This window comes from Cavia porcellus, unplaced genomic scaffold (assembly GCF_034190915.1).
Source record: "Cavia porcellus strain 051 isolate PalLab524CR breed Dunkin Hartley unplaced genomic scaffold, mCavPor4.1 scaffold_22, whole genome shotgun sequence".
NCBI lineage: Eukaryota > Metazoa > Chordata > Mammalia > Rodentia > Caviidae > Cavia > Cavia porcellus.
This window is the reverse complement of record NW_026947505.1, coordinates 38215234-38230993: the sequence shown is the minus strand read 5'-3', so window position 1 is coordinate 38230993 and position 15760 is coordinate 38215234. Positions and strand designations below refer to the sequence as shown.

Sequence of the window (15760 nt, the reverse complement as noted above, 5' to 3'; positions counted from 1 at the left end):
AATAAAATAAGATAAGATAAAATTCTGGAAATAAAGCTCCATAGCCCTCAGTTCAAACTCTCAATACTTAAAAACACAAAAACATGAAGTTTCATAACATATAAAAGTTGAAATATATTTAAGGAAAATCTGAATTGCAATACAACCAAAAACAAGATACTCAGAAACAAAAATAGTCCCTTGAGGTATATAATATAAAATCTGAGTAAATATAAATGTATACTTGTGGTAGATCATGAAGGGTCTATACTGTAAAATTGATAAAAATTCATCTTAATTTTTTTCAGATTTGCCATTATTCTTCTGCTTCCTTTTTTAGTACTAGGAATCAAACTCAAGGGTTTGTGCTTACCAGGAAGACATTCATGCTGCTGAGCTGTATCTTTGGCTCATCTTCTAATTGGCAATATTTTCTTGAATTTTACAGCCTGATTTTAAAGTAATATTACTTTAATAATCACTTAATAATTGCTAAGAAACTTCTGGAACATGATGTTGGTAAACAATAACATATTTACAGGATTAGATATATGGGTTTGACATACAGTATTTCCACAGACTAGCATTAGTTTGTGGGTATGCAGATAGATTAATGTAAGATACTAGATATTTCATTAATAAACCTACATACATACAAGAATCTTAGTGTATGGTGAAGAAGTCAGCATTTCAAAGCAGTGGGACAAGATGGATATTAAATAGTAGTAAAATAAACTAATATGACTACGTGTTTGCAGAGCCTTGTGTAAAATTAAAGGAGAGCATCAATATTAGGACACTAATATGAGTTTTAAGAAGGGAACATCAGAGTGTTGAAACAAGCATGTGCCTCTGTAAGCAAGGAGCTCAGAACTGATGCTGCGTTTCATCATGGTGAGTCAGATCTGGTAACTCCAAGCCATGTCAGGTAAACTAGTATTCTAGGAAGTAAAAAATCAAACTGTGTAAATTCTGGAAGTTGAACATGTATATGCTACACATATAATCTTTTTAAAGAAATCAAACAATAAGAAATCAAAGAAATCTGAAATGGATTCTATATATGAAAAGCACACCATTTTTTAAAATTATGAACTGGGAGAAAAACTTAAAACTTCTAATATAGACCAGATTTAATAAGTTCATTATAAAAAATTGTCACTCAATAGAAAGAAAATAAATCCAAGCAAAATAAGCTAAAGATATGAACAAATTGTGTCCTAATCAAGAAAACCACCCAATCAATTTAGAATCATTCGAAATATCATTCATAATTAGATAAGCATAACTTAAAGCAACCTGTGAGAGGCTTCAAAATCATGAGGTTGCTTGAGATCAAGCTGTTAATCATTGCTCATTTCTATCTTGATTAGGTGTAAAGAAAGTCGCTTAGTAGTCTAGAATGAAACACTAACTGCAGAAACTCCTGGAAAGGCTTTGAAAAGTTATCAAAATCTAAAATGCACATACTGCTTGACTCTGCATTCCTACACCTGAATGATTAACTAAATTACATGTATGCTTCCGTAGCCAAAGATGCACCAGCTGGTGCCTACTGTCACAAAGTATAATGCTGGAAACCACTTACAAAGCTGTCCGCGATGTATACCTCAAATGCACTCAGGTTTATTTGCAAGGTAATCTTGCACAAATGTTAGAAAGAATGAAATAAACATATGCTTGGCTCCCCTAATTATAGAGTATACTTTTCAAGTCCAGTGGTTAACTTGAATCACAGACAATATTATACATTAAGTGTAATTTTTAAATGAGCAAGTTTAAAAGATTACCAATAACTAATAATACAAGAGAAAAGTTTCATAGTTTTAACAGTATACTAGGGCTTGGGAATTTTTAGCTCAGTGGCATAAGCACCTACCTAGCCAGCACGAGGTCATGAGTTTGATACCTGGCACCAAATATACAAACAAACAAGCAAAAAAGTATATTAGTGTAAAAATTATGTGTACATGGTTTTTACTTCCCAATTTCACTCCTCCCAACATGTATTTTTGTCTTTTACTCTAGTTTTACGCAATGGGTTGAGACTGAAATGGTGAGAATAGAAACTTCGGGTAAAGGAGAGCTTTTCAATATATCTGGAGTAGAAAACTTGCTAACAAAGGGGTATATAGCATAAGCTCTTGCAAAAATAAAAACTATAAATGAGACTATGAGTATACAGCATGGAAATTTATATTTATATTTTATGAATGAATTATATTTTATGAATACGAGAATCTTAAAATAGGTTGCCAATCATTATAGGATAATGCTTTTTAATATATGAAACAAACAAAATTCTGTCATGTGTATTTATTGCTCTTTGAAAATTTGTACAAATATATGGTTATTTGTTAATGCTAAAATTAATTAGAGTATTTATGAAAAACATTTGCTACCCATAGTATTTGGGAAATGATCCAGACTGATATAGTTAAAGTCAGCAAGAACACCTCAGATTGGGGGACTGTAAGAACAATTTCAAATGTCTGCCTATGGCCAGGAATGTAGCTGACTGCTTACGCGGCTGCCTGGCAAGTGCAAAGTCCTGAGTTTGATCACCAGTTTAAAAAAAAAAAAAAAAAAAACTTGTCAAATGTCTGAGCAGATAAAAAGCTAATTAAATAAGCTCAGATGTTTCTGGCTGTATATATATGAACAACAACAGGTATGATTAAATCTAGAGCCATAGGTGAGAAACTGGCAACAGTGACTGCTCACCTCTCCTTCCTGCTCGTACAGCACCTTTGCATCTTTTAGGACAAACACTCATTAACTTAGGAAACTATTATCTGATTGGCCAAAAAGAAAATTATAACTAAGCAACCAGATTATGTATGATTACATTGTGAACATATAAAATTCAGTTCAGTTCTGGTTAAGTTCACATATAATAAAAATAATTTAGATAATGTTAGGAAACCGTGTTTGGGTGATTAACTGTGTTACACTGAAAGACCAACTCCGCCCGTGCTGTAGTATATGTGTTATTTACAGTACATAAGCATCATTAGAAGACACTGGGAAAAATTTGTCATAAAATATTAAAAGTAATTCACTTCTATATTGTTAATAAGACACAACTAAAATACAATGCTGCCAAAATGTTGAATGTTAAAACAATGATGAGAAAATTTTGTGCTGTAAAACATAATTAATTGAAACAAAGCTGATACTTCACTTTAATAGTGGATAAAAATATATTAGGAGAAAGTAATATCAAATCATACGTGTGAAATATGTGAATATTTCAACATGATGTTTTTAATATGGCTAGCAGATGAAATTATAAAATAATTATAATACAGGATATAATTAATAAATGATTATAATTATAATATGTACTTGGTAAATCATTCTACAAATATACAAGACAAAATTTGACAGAACTCTTAGGAGTAGACACTTGGAGAGTTCATAATTACACTAGGAGAGTTTAATTGATCTCTTTCAGCCATCAAAAGATTAAGGGGACAGAGAACTTAGTTAATAGGTACAGGGATACAGTTGGATAAAAGAAATAACTTTTGATGTTCTATAGCATAGTAGGAAACTATGTTTGATAAAATTAAATATATATTTCAAGATAGATAGTAGAGAGATTGTGAATGTTACCAAAAAAAGAAATGATGAGTGTTTGAGATGATTGAGATACAAATTACACTCTTTGATCACTACAGTTATTGAAATGTCACATTATATCCCATAAATATGTATGATTATGTGTAAATTAAATATAAATACATAAAACAGTAATTGTGTGAAACATTTATATATTGTTGCAAGGAACAAATGTATTTACAATGGAACCCCAAACTGCTTAATAAAAATTATCACTAGCTGTAACTAGTACATTTATCTAAAATTATTCATGTTTTAAATTATTGTCTCAAGTAATTTCAAAAGGCAAGTACTATGTACATCACATCTTTCCTTTATATATCTAGAAAATTTACATTTTGAATAAAAACATTTAAGTAATTCATGAATTAAAGTAGAATCATAAAACAAATCAGAAATAGTAAGAACAGCATATTTGTGAAAATAGGGAATGTAATTAAAATGACACAAGCAAAATCATATCTTTGAGTGCTTAAATAATATTTTGAGTGTTTAATAAAATATGGTAAAATGTGTAAAGCTAAGCCTCAAACATAGAGCTAGTTGCAGAAAGACAAATGTCAATTCAAACGTTGAATGAAATTATAAAGATCAGAGGAAATGAAAATAATCTACACAGGGGGCTGGGATTTAGCTCAGCAGCATAAGCACCTGCCTTGCAAGCAGGCGGTCGTGAGTTCGATCCCTGGTACCGATAAAAATGAAAAAGACAAAAAAAAATTAAAAAATAATCTACACAAAAAGGAAGCACAATTATCAATGTTCTCTTTCATCATAGAAGAGACAAACTCCTATAACAATTGTAATAAAGAATACAAATAAACAAAATTAAGAATCAAAGAATTATAAACACAAAAATAGAATAAAGAGGAAAACACTAATTTAATACAACATTGTGTATTATATAATAAAAATATATAAGTATGTATAATTATATATAGCATTAAAATGTTATGCAGCTAACCTACATTATAACAAAATTTGAAAGATATTTTCCTTCAAACTGCAACAATTAACACAACAATAAAATGACTCCAATTTTCATTTATCTTTATGTACTAGAATGCAAAGTAATTTAGCTGAGTGGGAAATGTATATGAAATGGAAAGTAAATAAATATTGCTATTTTTTTAAAGAAAAATATGATTCTTTAAAGAAAAATGTGGTTTTTGTATTGATAATGTGTGGTCTTTAGTTAATAATAGAATGAATATGGGAATTTAGCAAAAGTTCTAGATATAAGATCAATATTCAAGGGAATGTAATTCTGTATATTAGCAACAAATAAAATACTTAAGGAAATCTTTTAGTCGCATTTTTTCAATTTGTAATCATAAACTTCATATTAACTGATTAAGTCATAAAAACATCATGGTAGATACTTCAGTTCATCCTTCTAATAAGCCTGTTGATCTGCGCTTCCCTATTTCCAGCAACTCCACCTTTCACAAAATGGGTGGTCCTTTTCTTCATCCTACCTCATGGAGATGATACTTGAAGGTCTACAGGAAGTCACTTGTCTCTTTGAAGCATTTTCCAACTATGTAGCTCTCAACAATCAGATCCTCCATTCAGATGATGCCATATTGATCAAGAGATAGAGCAATCAATGAGTTATCTGTTAGGCAATTTGATTTTGCTGAGGCCATGTTTGTGCATTGCTTCACTTACTGAGCTTGGGTTTGGGTACTCCCATGCAATATATGGTTCCACAATTCTCAGCATGTTCACTAAAGCCTTATTGAGCTTAACAGGTACCATTGAAGATTTGGCAAAGGAGAAGCAGCTGCAACCTGTCACAGACGTTTGGGCTCACACCATTAATACCTCTGGTCTGGATGACAAATTCTAATTTGGGCTCTTCAAGTACATAAAAGTTTCCAGCTTTTCTTGCTGTCCTAGTCATTTGAAGCTCAGTTTCGTGCATCTGTCTACAGAGTTTATTCTTTATGATAGTGACTGGCATTTTCCTAGATGAACTTCCTCCTTGCCTTTCAAAGCATCTTTTGGGAAAACTTGTTTCTTAGATACTTTACTTTCAACTCTGTGAAATGTTTTCACTTTTTGTTAAGAGTTTCTGGCACAGCAAGAACCATCTTTTTCTTCTTTTGACATGTTTTATGGTTCCAGACTGAAAAGAGCTAATAACCTTTTTACTGATAATATGGATTGCTTGAAAATAAATCTATATGGATGAGAATACTCAATGGTTAATTAATTTTGAAAGATCAGTAGTAATTCATAAGTGAAAAAACAGTAAATCAACAACAGTGTTATGGTTTTTGTTTGGATACCCCTCAACCTCATGCAATCACAGATGTGGCTGAATCCAGTGTTCGTGATTGGTTCATTGTCTAGCATTGGGATTGACGGTGTGAATTCTGTACTCACCCAGAGGTAAAGCCAGCATACAATGTTAGGGCAGGAAGAAGGTGTGGTGCACTGTGGCCCTGCCATGCCATCCAGCCTTGGAGCCAGCTGAGTATGGACTGAAACCCCCAAAACTGTAAAAAATAAACTTTCCCTTGCTTGACTTTGGGCCTCATGTATTTTCTCTCAACAATTAGAGAAAAGAAACTAAGAAAAACAAGATAATGAATTTCAATTTCACTTCCTTAGATTAGCAAAATATAACACAAATCAATCAACATGCCAAAAATATATGAAGGAAAAATATGTGCAATGTATTGCAATCAGAAGCCATAAAATATCCCATACATTGCATATCAGCATGTCAATGGTACAAAGTAGAAGATAACTATGTAACAGTTCATTATACAGAGGGAATTGCTATTCTGATTTCATTTTGTCAGTCTTAATCTATTAATAAATTTGTATGCACATGTGTGTATTTGAAGTTAAATGACAAATTATTTAGCTCTAAAATTTGCTATACAAGATGAAATTATATGAATTTTTTATGACTTTGTAATTCAACATCAAATGTTTAAAATTAGTACTTGTTGTATAAGCTACTGTTAATTTCATTGAGGACAGAATTTAACTTAAAGATAATTTCATAGTCTTTTAGGTTCAACATTGGTATTGTGATCATTATTATTCTTCTTCTCTGGGTCTTTGTGAAAATCTTTCTCTTTTTTACTGCTGAATGAAATGTCCATTCAAGTCTTTTCCTCATTTTAATTGCATTATAATATATTTTCCTTATTATTAATATTCTTTATATATCTTGGATACAAGTTACTGATCAGATAAATGATTCAAAAGTATTTTGTCCTTGCCTATTATTTTTTAAATATCATATTTTGAAGTGGAAACCTTTTAAATTTTACTAATACTCCAATTTGTCTTCTCTTTTTTTCCCCTTTGTAGACCATGCTTTTTAGTGTCATATTTAATTTTCAATCAATGCACAATCATGAAAATTTCCTCAGACAAGTACTTTCTCTGGAATTTACTTCTCTATAAATGCTACAAATATCTTCATTGTACAAATCAGTCTTACAATTGTAAGTGACTACTCCCGGTGACATAGTGTGTGAGCAATAGAGTCAGGATATGGATTTTGGCATTCTGGCACCAGCTCCTATACTGTGAAGCAGTGTGCCACACTGTTTTTATCATATTACATATTTTCTTCATGTATGCATGTGACATCTATGAAATTTTACACATCAGTGATCATGCATCTGTGCAGATTTGATACCAAACGGAAAGCCAATACCTGTCCTTTCCATCTATTCTCCACAAGCACAGGTTTAAAGTTTTTCACTTGATTAATCCTGACATTGCACTGAAAAGTTACTGTTGCTTTTTCAAACTGTCTTTCTCTTCATGTTGTCTGTTTCTGTGCCACCCTCCTTGTGTGGCCACAAATGTCTGCCTCCACTATTCATAGTTTCTTTCCACCCTGGAGTCATGAACTGCTGGTCACAAAACCACTATTCTCTTTCCTTAATCTGATCTGCTTTTCTTATTCATATTGTGAAATGTGAAGTGAAGATTACAAAGATAACTGAGAGAAAAAGGTTTAAGAGAAGATGAATGTCCTTCTAACACAATTTGTGGCTTGGTTACCACTCTTTGAAAGCTTTCTCAGATGGAGCATTCTATGATTATAGCTGTGACATATAATAAAGATACAACATATAGGAAGGAGACAGTGATTTTATGTAGGAAGATCCAGAAACCTTTGTACAGGTGATATTTGCTGGGCAACAATATTTGAAGCCCCTGTATTTCTTTCAAGGTCCATTTTCTTCTAAAGCCATTGGGAAATGTTTAAAGTTCATTGCTGTGAGATGATATGAAGCATCACCCTGGTCTGTCTTCTTGAATTTACAAATCCATAATGAGATTAATGGCTTGATGGATCACTGTGCTTTGATGATAAATAATAATAAAGTCCAGGGATGTGACAATCGCTGTGTTATTCTTGACTCACATAAGCATCTTATTTTATTCTTCCTTTTCCCTCCCACTCAAGGTAAAGGTCAAATCAGTAAAAGGTCAAGATGACTGCTATGGATTATTATAATATTGTTCTCAACCTACCCAGAGATCAATAGTGAGTGTCATCATCCATTTTCCTTAAGAAGAGAAGCTAACTTCATTATCCTAATACCTGAGAGAAAGCAGAGTCAGGAGCTATAGCAGCTACATACTTCTTCTCTACTATCATTTAATTTTTGAAAATCTGTATCTTATACTGTTTTTAATAAGTTATCGTTAAAGTTGCTTGAGGAGATTCTGAGCCAAAACTTCCCTGTTCACTTTGGTTAATATGTGAATTTCACATTTATTTCTTAAAGGCCAAGTGACTACCAACTCTTTAAAATTCCAGAGAAAGATAGGTACCCAGAACTAATGCCTTTCCTAAACTTCTTGCTTTGAAATACAGGAACTGATCCCTGTGATCATTGGAATGAGAAGCAACTAGAAATAGCTGGTTCTCTGGCCACTTGTCTTACAGCTCCTCAGATTTTTGACCATATAAGCCACTTATAAGCATGAGAATGACAATATTACTTCAAATGTGTAAGAAATTTAATCCATGGTTGTCCACAGTCCTATCAGAAATTTATTACTTCTATGACAAATTCAATGATTGAATGCATTTAAAATTTTACTACTTTCCTTTTTTGTGTTGGGCCTAGTAATATCTGCTTTTCAGCCTTTCAGAAAAAAATAAATATAAATTTCTACATATTTAATTTCCTGGTTAACACATGAAATTTCCTTAATACCATTTTAAAAAATTTTTAGTATAGATCATCAAATTCAAAGCTTTTAAAGCCAGTCTACATATCAGCATCAATAACTATTCAACTATGGAGTAAAAATATTATAAAAATCATAATAATATATTTCATGTCCTAAAATATTATGTATTTAGGAGACTGTTGATTTAGCATATGGTAAAATACAGTATGCTATAATACACTCTAGAACATTTTCCCTTTTCAAAAAAGTTCCTAGTTTTAATAATTTACCATCAATAAAAGAGACATTATTCAGTAAACAGAAATATGAAATGATCTAAACATTAAACTGTATAGAAATGTAAACACAAGAAAATACAGTCAACTTCCACCTAAAATTAATCCTCAGAAGTATCAACATTTAATCTTAAATAATTAATTTCATACTATGTTAAAAAAATAATTTTTCCATCTTTCTTAATGAATGTGTTCTTTTATTACCAGGATTGATGGCTGAGTCTTCTTTCTATATCTTATAAACCTAGCATATAATCTTACACTTTAAATAAATGAATGAATTTAGTATCAAATGAACAAATTTCAAAAGTATTGTAAACATTATAAGAAAGTGATGTTATTTTTTCTTTTTAATTTTTTTCTAGAGGGAAATTCATTTTAGGAAATGAACCCCAACCATTACATTTTTGAACATATTTAAGTTGGAATTGGTAAAATCTTTTTAAGAGTCTGACATCCCCAGTGATTATTATTCAGAATGTACTTTAATATAGACATACAATAATTGAACATATTTTAGCTGGGTATGGTGGCTCACACCTTTAATCCCAGCACTCAGGAGCCTCAAACAAGAGGATTATTATGACTTGGAGACCAGCCTGGACTACAAAGTGAGCTCAAGTCCAGCCTGAACTGCATAGTGAGAACCTGTCTCAAAAAAGTCCCCCCCCCCCGCCCCGCAGACTGAACAAATTTTAAATGCCAAGAAAAGTATATGAACCTGTTAGAAGACATAGGATGGTTTCACTTATAAAAACAATGATTTTTAAAGAACATGAGCTATGAAAAAATGCTATACACAACGTGCTAGCTTTTGCATGTTCCTATCAGGCAGGCTCTTTTCTTGTAGATTTATGGGAGAGTTACTGACAGAATTTCAGGACCTTCTTATATACATATCTGAACATTGAAGGAACAGGTTGTACCAAGTACTCCTGGTTCTAAAGGTAGGCAAAGCCCAGTGAAAAAAAAGATAATAAATATTTAGGTTGCCTTGTTTAGTTTTAGAACTTTTTTCCTAAACTGTTAATCTGTGAATCAATGGTTATAATAGGATTAATCCTTATAGGATTATCTTATCCTCTAAGATCTAGTGCAACTCCATGAAATTTAGTGCTAGCTTAGTTCATTTTTAAAGAGTAAAAATAAGGAAAAAAAAAAGTAGGTAAGCAAATGAAGCAGTAAGACTTCCCCAGGAGATCAATTCTCTAACTTCTTGAAATGCACTTCTACCGTCCCTGACCAGTGGAAGATTCTCTGGTTTCATTAATGTGTGTGCCTGATATTTTCATTCAGTTTTGTTTTTGAAGACAAAGCTATTGTGGGAGAGACTTTTTAAAATTATTTTTTGGAAGTGGTAAAAAAACTCCAAATCAGATATGCTCACTTGATTGGCAAAAAAACTGAGGAACTAAGGTAACTTATGTAACTTAATCTGGTAGCTTTTATAATCCGTATTTTCTAAAGTGCTGATTTTCTAAAATAGTACTCATTAAAAATGTTGCAAAGGCAGTAGTACCATCTCTGTGACACTAGGTCCTGTTAGGGTTTTCTTCAGAGGTCTGTATTCTTAACACTAACCAACACCATGCTTTACTGATGAGCTTAGAACAGTGTGTTGCTTCCTCCTTAGTAGCAGGAATTCTGATCCCATTAATATTGGCTGGCTCAGCACTGGCAGTAGAAGTATATTATAGAACCCTATTGCATTTGTGCATTGCAAAGTAATATCATTTGAATATTGTCTGGGTCTTTAAGTGACCATTTAAAATGTAATATTAGGTCAAAATTTTAGAAGAATTTTAAATTTTTTAAAAGATTGTCAGTGATTCACATGAATAAATAAATATAAACAAAACCCACTGAAAATTGTAAGAAAATATGTATTAGGCTGAAAAGTCAATACACCATTCTTTTCCCATAATAGATACTATATTTGCTTATCTACTGTTTAATAAGAATTAAGTGCAATCCAAATTTTCCACAAAAACACAGTTCATGAAATATCCATTGGGTCTTTCAAGACTGGAATCAATTGAGCCTATATGAGCTATAAAGATACAATTTGAGAACAATAATATTTTCCCACATAATATTGTAAATAAGTAGATTGATTTCAGTTTTAAAGAAATTACTCAAAAAGCTCTGGCCTGAATGGTAAAATCTGATATAGTCTATCTTGCTGGTAAAGGTTATCATCGTTTTGACCCTCATTCCCTTCACAATGGATATGAGATTATAGTTTCCAGCTTCTCGTGTTATACTGTAGGAAGACTATTTTTTGGAATGGATATTGAGGAGATACAAAAAAAAAAAAAAAAAAAACAACTCTAGGACTAAGTTTCAGTACAAACAGAAATGATAAAGGCATTTTAATGTCTAATAGAAGATCTATCCAGACAGGAGGAAATTATTTAGGTAAAAGTTGTTGATATGCATTTCTCACTTTCATCTTCACTATAAAAAAAGAACAGTAAAGCAGTATCTATGAACATATCTTATTCATAAAGTGTTGCAACCTAGAAAATAAAATATTTAAGATGTGGTGTATTTACAACTATCCACAAAGGAAGGAAAATCTTTTTAATATTGTGCAAACACTTTCACTGCACCTTACCATCATTTAACAAATTGAATAAAAATAACATTATAGCAGAAATTACTCTAAATCATTTATACAATGGTGGTCTATTACATTAATTTGAAAAGCTCTCATTGGGCAATCATCCAAATCAAGAGAAATGAGAAATGAATATGATTTGATACTGTAAAAGTTTTCTCATCTTAATGAATAAAAATAAATATCTTTCTTACTAGTTTCCTATAGCTTAATTTATAAAGAAGCACTGCTACGAAAACTTTCTTCAGCGACTTAATGTAGAACAAGGGTGGGGAGGTAATCATGGTCCTGCTAAGCAACTTAGCACGCCAATCCAAACTCAATTCTCACTAAAACAGAGCACAGCTTCCAGAAGTTCAGGTAAGTAATTTCTACATCCATTATATTTTGTAATGAAAGAGGATTTGGCAACACTTTTTCACAAGTTTTTTATGAATGAAAGCTTTGAATTCCATATACTGTGGACATTAATAAAAGCTTATAATATAAATCAACATTAACTAACAAATTCTATTCACCTTTATCTGGCTGTAGTCAAGGAGTCTCTCACAATGAGGTGTGATCTAAGCAGAGCCTCCAGAAAAGATTTTCAAACTCCCTGGCCCCCAATATCAAGAATTTTTCTACATTATGGTCTGCAACTTATTAATTGCTTTCAACTCCATAGATATAGTCTGATCAGATTTGTAACAAGGGTGTAACAAAATATTTCATTATATAGAACGATCCTGACATTATCTTTATGGTAACACCTGAGGCTGGTTAGACACATGCCAAGTGTCAGGGTACACAGCAGCCTGGGTGCTTCCAAATCTTCATTTAAAAAAAAAAAAGGTCCCTAGTAATATGCTTGCAAACATGAAGAACAATGTTTTAATGTTTAGATATTAAAATCACCACACAGAACACATATGTAATAGCCTTATTAAAGGAAATATAACTTACAAAATTTACTCTATTTAGGTAAGCAGTTCTCAAAACCACTGCTGCATTTTGGATTGGCATCAAAGTGACCTCTTGGTTAAATTTAGGACAGTATATATTTGGTATGGCTTTAGTGTGAGTCTCTTCTAAAATTCACGTTGAAAGCTAATCTTTGCCGTCATAGTGGTGAGGTGGGGTCCTTGTGAAAGCGACCTATGGATTAGTGTCAAAGTAAGGTGAGAGGGACGCAGCACAGGTCCCTTCTTCCCCTGTTCACCTTCCATCTCTCCTACCATGTGGGAACACTTGGAATCTGCCATCCATAAGGAATGGGCTGTCCGCAGACACCAACTGGACAGTGTCTTTATTTTTCACTTTTCAGGCTCCATAACTATAAGAAATGAATGTCACTTTTTTTATAAATTACAAAGTCGAATTCATTTTGTTAAAGTAACTCATATTGACGGGGAACATATTCTAACAATACTGAGCATCAGATACTTAATGTAGTTTATTTCTCTCAATTTATGTATCTTCATTTTTTTTTCAATATTAAATGTGTTATTCTTTCATAAAAATATTTTACCTCTGTTTTATATTTATCTCTAAGTCACTTTCTAATGCTGCTAAATAGTTTGAAATATTAAATTTTCTATAATTTTTATATAGACAATCTTTAAAAATATGAACCTGTGTTGTGTGTATATAATTTTAATAAACTCACAATTTTTTAAAAAAGATTTTTAGTGGTATTTGCAGGATTTTTATTCATTCAGTATTTTCCTGCTCTATATTTTTCCTCTCACACATCAGTCTTTGCCTCTTTCATTATTGTATTGCTAATACTCTGGTAAAATGACCAAAAGCAATCAGAAACAACAATATGATAAGCATAAAATAAGAAATCTGTGAAATTGAAAACAATAAAACAATGAAAAATAATCAGTGAATGAGCATATGTATATTTATGCTAAATGAAAATTGGTAATGAAATGAACAAGCCTTTTGAAAGTCACAAAGTGCACACAAAAAAGAAATACATAGCTACAACATTTCTGTAGATGTTCCTGTGACTTGAATGTTTTTTCCCCAAAAATCCATATAGAAATTTAAATACCTAATACAGCCATTAGGAAATGATTCAAAAATGAAGGTTGAGTCGTCATGAATGGGGTCAGCTACACTTTATGAGTGTGACAGGAGTTCACTCTTAAAAAAAAAACCCTCTTATTCTTTCTGCTATATGCAAACACAGTGTTTCCTTTCTCTAGAAAACAAATTGAAAATGAGTAGAAACAAAGACCAGGTAGGTCTCAAAGACACAGGGCCTGCTGATCCTTTGACCCTGGACACCCAGACTCTAGAATTGTGAGATATAAATTTATATTCTTTCTAGACTTTGCGTCCTGTGCTATTTTATTACAGCAGCACAAATAGACTAAGACACATCCCATGTGGTGTTTCCTGTTTACTGCATGATTTCATAGTTCAACATCAGGAATAATAGCTGCACTCAAACACTGAACAATGTTGTAGTTAGAAATAGTGGCTCAAGAGCATCTGCTGATATAGTGAGCTGTAGTACCTTCCATAACTTTTCTTTTAGGTAGTGAAATAGACAAACTATTTCTTAATTATTTCATTCTCTATTTTTTACCCAGCTTACCTCTCTTGCTCCTATTTCCCTTTTTATCTCTATATACCCAAGGAAACCATATTTTTCTAAATGATTTCTCCCCAGAGTGATATATTCCCAAATTTGTTGTCTTACATTCCATATATTTCTCAGTCCCTTTCTCTCAATTTTCCTCAGTCCCTTTTTCTCAATAAAACAATTGCAATTGTTTTATCTATTTGACTTTATACTATTATTTATTATGATTTTCATCTCATGATAGATCCCTTTTCCATAAATTATTATTTCTTTTTTCTTTTCTGAGGCACTCATATGCTCTTCTCTTTGCCCATTGAAATTCCAAGGTCTCTGCATGTTCTGATGTGTGTAACTATCTTTAGATCTTTGTATTCATCATAAATGTTTATTTCTCTCCTTGAAGATATTGGAAATCCATACTATTCTATTTTTATATATCTGGCAAGATCTTTGTAGGTGATTTGTTTGCTATTTTCATTAGTCTATGCTGTTACTTTTGTATGATGTATGTTCATCTTTTTTTGCAACCAAGAAGTGTATAGAGGATCGAAACTGAGTTTGAACATGAATTGGGTATATACCTCCCATTTCATGATTAACAAGTTTCATTTTTGCCACTGACCTGTCTGGTAAGATCATAGCATTTGTTAGTCAACTACTATGCCATTGGTCTTGAAAATTATTGAGTAAGTATTCCTCTCTTGATGTTCAATCACTAAATTTCCATACCTATTTTTGACCATTTAGTTGGCATTATTTAACAGAAAATAGTAAAATCAAGAAAGACATTTTACATTTTGTTCCCTTTCCCCAATTTAGAATGGACAACTATCCCTGCAATCTAAGGCTTGGGTTTTAATATATTGTTTCTAACCCTGTCCTTCACTTATTCAAGAACATCAATTCTACCTTATGCAATGATAGTTTTAATTTTTAAATTTCTGTTAGATTAGAACTGCTTTAGTATTACAAACCATCAACAAACTCTTTGTTGAATTCACGTGACTTTCAGTTATAATCTGATGTTTCTGTCCCTTGTTAATGTAAGTACCATCCATAATGACCATCTTCACCTATTCTACCATATGCTCGCGCCATTCAGATATTATTTATTTGAATATGCTCTTGTCTTTATGTCTTTAACTTTTCCATCACAAAATTCAATCCTTAAGTTTCACCCATTAATTAAAAAGCAGCATGTGATCACTTAATAGTTTTGAAAATAATTCTTCCTTTGAACCCTGAAATTCAAATTTATTTATTCTTATTTTAAATTTTCCTTCATTTTAACCAGATGTTTTATATATATTATACCCTCCTATATTTTTCCAGCATCTATACTTGAATTACACCACAACTTTTTTCTAAAATCTTATTTTTCTACACATTCTTCTTCTGTGTCTAATTTATTAAATGCTGTTGATTAAATACGAGCAATATCTTGACCACTAATGTATCTGCAGCTGAGATCTTTTCATGAATTGCAGAAATATCCTGGAT

General features: G+C 31.8%; 1 pseudogene; it reads right to left on the bottom strand.

Annotated features, from left to right (window-relative positions):
• Nucleotides 1-4986: 4986 nt before the first annotated feature.
• On the bottom strand, nt 4987-5708 carry LOC100723159 (large ribosomal subunit protein uL30-like; annotated as a pseudogene).
• Nucleotides 5709-15760: the final 10052 nt, after the last annotated feature.